Here is a 4,817-nt window from a genome sequence, read left to right as displayed (position 1 = left end):
GCTAACTGCTTCTGCCAAAAAGGCAGGTGACAAGATTTCTTCTGAAAGAAATATTTAAGTTTGAGATGAAGGATCTTCAAAGATTTCAGTCTGGATGTTTAATGGAACTTCCTTGCTGACGCAGTGGAAGCTTTTAATTGGAACAGGCTTTCTCCCATGGTTTGTAGTACTACTACTAAGTTCTAGAGAAACAAAAAGCAGCCTTTCACATAATATTTAAAAAATGTTGTTCTTGGTCCTTATCTGGATAGAACTAACAAATAAGCTTAACCTCATTTATTTGGAACTCCAGAAAACATTCAGGATGAATATATGCAATGTACAATTTAGTACAGATGTAATGCAAAATATATGCATTGAATCCTGTGAATTTTTCAGTAAGTGTAGTACTTTTCAGTAAATGAAGGTTGTATCATCTTCAAGTGACAATGATTTTATCAGGTGCATTTTTTTTTTTACCAATGGAGTTCTGACACGAATAAGCCTTCAAGATAAATTTCAGTCTGTCAATTTTCCAAATATTCAAGAAGAGATTACTACCATGGGGTATAATATAATATTATGATGAGACTTTTTACATATATAGCTAATTTTGTCTTAAAATCTCAACGCACCATAAATACATTAACAAATTAAACCTGACAACAGTCTCTCTGAGGTGTGTTGTCCACCTTTTTTCAAATAAAAAAAATTAAAAGCAGAGTTGAGTGATCCTGCTCTCATGAAACTAGTGGGAATTCTATCCTTGATTCCAGTGAGAACAGTCACATAGTGAGTCAACACCCAGAAATCCTGATTCGCAAGCAAAGCTCCAATGAACACTGATTCACTTCTAAAGTTATTGCTAAAGACACACTGTGATCTTAATGGCAAGACTGGGAATTGTTCAAAGAACATTATAAACACTGAAATATTAACCCTCTCAGCATCCTTTTCAGGTATGAAGGTTGTATTATCTTCATGTGACAAGGTAGGAAATTTCAGGGTCAGTGATTAGTCCTGGTCACACAAGAAATTCACGATAAAGCTGGAAATGGTCACAGTTCTCTCCTGGTCCATAAAGCATTCCTGATGTGTAAAACCTGCCAAATTCATGAAAGATAAATGTACAAATATATTCTGGCCAGTAAAGGAGCTAGAAAATTTAGAAAGCCTATTTTATTAAATGTTACCAATCAGGGTATGTAACTATAAGCTAGCAATACTGAAAATTTCCATCTGTGAGTTTCTGAAATATAGGGAGCCAAATTCCTTCCATCTTCATTAATTCTGTTTTCCGTGCCAATAATCTAATTCACCTAATCTGTCATGATGTCAAGATAACATGGTGATGAGTTGGTGTGCTAGAAGAACCCAAACAGAACAGAACAGAGAAGCTATTTTATTCGGTTAAAATCATCAATTGCCACATTTTATCTTAGACATAAGTTTAATGATCTTTAATGGCATCTTTATATAGAACCAAATTTGGATTGTACTTGTATCAGCCTACCTCTACTGTCTTGATTTGAATGACTCCTGTTTTAAGTTTATTTGAAATCAGAACCTGGTTCATCATTTGGTTCTGTGTGAACAATTAAAGGAAGCTCACTTTTCCTACACCAGAAAATACTTAATGACACATCACGTATCACTTGAAAAGGCACTTGCACTAAACTTCCAGTGAAACCTTATCAGAATTTTCCATGAATAAGTACTTCATGTTTGGACCCATAGAGCTGTAAATTATGATGAGCATGCCCATCGCTGCCAGTGGGTAGCTGTGTAGAAGCTGTGCAAGCTGTGTAGACTGTCCAAATGAAACCCTTTTCTTAACTTGTCATTGAAAGTTATAGTACTAAGATACCTCACACATGAAATTATGCAATGATGATGATAATGAGCTGTGCCACTAGCTTTCTTGAATATTCCAAATCCATTTTAAGTCTCACAAATATTTTATCCAAGGACACACACTTAATCTTTGTATTCTGAGTTATGAAATAGTTGTATATTATTTGCTTCTCTAAACAGTAATTTTCAGTGCATAGAGTTGTTCAGAAATTTCTAATACCAGTTTTTGGTTTTATAGAGTCATTAGACCATTTGGAACAATACATACAGCCCAGCTCACTAATAATCAAACAAGCAAGCATTGATCTTAATCATATCCACAAAGTTAAATTCTTTGCTAGATGCAATTGCTGTTCTATGATGAATGAAAATGTTTCCCTTGTGCCATTACCATGCTCAGCACATCTCCACTCTGAGGGGCAATGGCCTGCCATACTAAGTTCTCCTAGACATTGTTCATAACTTACAGTAGATAGGATATATTTCCCCAAAGTGAATAATTTAATTTGCCATTGGACTGACAGGCAAATCTTGGAACAGCACATATAAACTTCAGTTGCATGCAAAAATTTATCAGTTTTTAAATGAGGCCCCCCAACTTGGCACTAAACTTGTGACTAGTGCTCTAGGCAGTATACCTCTGCCTGTGTGAGTGTATCTGCTGCTTCGTTACTTTTCCTCCTCCCTCCAGTTTCTTATAGTGTATAAGGGGTGTGAAACACATGGCCTATGGGATGGATCCAGCTGTATGATCTGGCCCATGGGTCTCTGGACTAATGCCACATGCAATGTGGGGCATGAACTGGCCCCAGCCCCATGCACTGCATGCAGTGCACGGCTGGGACCCAGTGCTGCACACAGCACAGGGAATCGAGGGTAGGGGCTGCATGTGACACCCTGCTGGACCAGCCCTGTGTGCTGGTTTTGGTGCGCTGGTTTTGGTGCACATGGGTGGCCTGGGACCTGGTCTGGCCCAGCCCAGTTCTGGAGCCAGTGCACAGGGCCAGTCTGACAAGGCACTGCAAGCACTGTGCCTACTGTTCTACTTGCATAAAAGAAACAAAAAGGATCAACTGAGCCAGAAAAATTGAGCAAGAGTAAGCACAAACTTTCCAGCCTAGTAATTAAAGCACTCAAATAGGAGGAATAAGGCCTGGTTTCTCATGCTGACCCAATGAACATTCAGTATACAATAGCAACAGTTATACATGCTACAACAGTATACAAGAACTTACAACAAGTATTGAACAGTTGCAACTTCTTTCCCCCTCTCCCTCCCTGCCATATAAGTGCCAAACCACAAGGCTAGAGAGTCATGCACACTCCTCCTCTTCCCAGACCTTTAATTTTTTTTTTTTTCTGAAGTAGAAGAACCTCAACAGGAAGGAGTAAGAATGCTCCCGTCTCACCACACCGTAACTTACACCTTGATGGTTACAGACTTCTACCTGGGGGGGAAAACTGAATTTTGAATCCCCTGTCATAGGGGGGATTACGCCTAAGTCTCCCCCATTCTGGGTAAGTACTCTAAGATACAGAATAAGAGGATGGGAGAGAAAGGACATAGCTGGAAATAAAGAAGTGGTCCTTTTTTTTTTTTTAAAATGACTTGCATAGCTTCAAAAGACCCAAGGCTGTTAATCCCGAGTAGAAGGAAGCACCTCCCTATAGCAGAATAAAGCACTGAATTTCCTGAGAAGAGCCAGATTTAAGACATAGTCCTGTTCTTGTCTTTCCATGAAGTTAGATATTTTCCTAGATATAACAGCTTTGGGAAATTCCACTCTGAAGGTCAAGTTATCACCGTGAGCTGCAGATGATGCCTGATGCCTAAAGCTGGGCTCTGCAATACTGAGCGTCACAGGGTGCCTATACACATACAATGAGGCTGCTCCAATGCTCTGTAATTACAATTAGTCTGCGGGAGTGTGGTAATTACCATGCTCCAGTAGACTCCAGTGTCATGTGTTTCAGACCCCATACTGAAAAATGGTGGCAGGGAAACTTTAACTAAAGCTCATTTGGCAAGCTTTAAAGTGCTCCTGCACCCACTTGGCTACCAAGCACCCAAGCAAAAGCAATGGTGCTCGAGTTCCACAGCAGCACTGTGACAAGAAGCCCCGCATCATAGCCTGTTACTACAGCTGGAGCCAAGGGCTGGCAATACCAGGCTTCTTCCTGCCCATCTGGGTCCAGCTGGACAGCATACATGGGTATTGCCTTGGATTGGCTGGAGTGGGCACCATGGGTGCTGGAACCAGCATGCAGGGGGCATGAGGTCTGTAGACCTGTCTGGCCCATGGGGCCAGCTCTGTGCCATTCATTTGGACAGTGAACATATCACTCAACTAGCCCATGGGCCAGATGAGTTTGACACACTGGTTTATGTGTTTGGGCCTCAAATATACCAAAAATATTCCATAGTGTTGTCATAATTCTTCCAAGTAGTAAAAAAATTACTTTTCAAAGAGGCGAGGTAAATCTTACTACAGATTGTTATTATTCAGAGGTACATTTTATTAGAGATTTAAAGATATTATATTTCCAGACATGGCACAATGATACAATGTTAGTTTTGAGGTTTGTCACTGCAATTCAAGCCAAGCAGTTTTGGTTTGTTGTTTTTTTGTTTTTGTTTTTTTCGTTTATTCATTAAGCTAACAAATTAATGATCTGTAAAGGAATAATCATACGCTTAAAGGCAAGCACTGTGAACATTTAAATTCTCTGCACTATGGGCCTTTGTAAGTTTTCAAAAAAAAATCTTTCCTATCTAGTAAAGATTCATTCCTAAACCCTTGAGACCAGTACAATGTCATTTTAGCCTAAGACTTTATCTTTCACATTACTACTTTGCTGGAAGTAGAAATTCAGAGACAGAGTGCATTAGCTGTACCTACAGATGAATTTGATAGCCTACACATACATTGTTGAGAGCTTATACACTCATAGTTAAGGTTCCACAAACAACCTCAGTTTTCTTG

This window comes from Crocodylus porosus, unplaced genomic scaffold (genome assembly GCF_001723895.1).
Source record: "Crocodylus porosus isolate Cpor-Errol unplaced genomic scaffold, CroPor_comp1, whole genome shotgun sequence".
Taxonomy (NCBI): Eukaryota; Metazoa; Chordata; order Crocodylia; family Crocodylidae; genus Crocodylus; species Crocodylus porosus.
Note: the sequence above shows the minus strand (reverse complement) of the source record.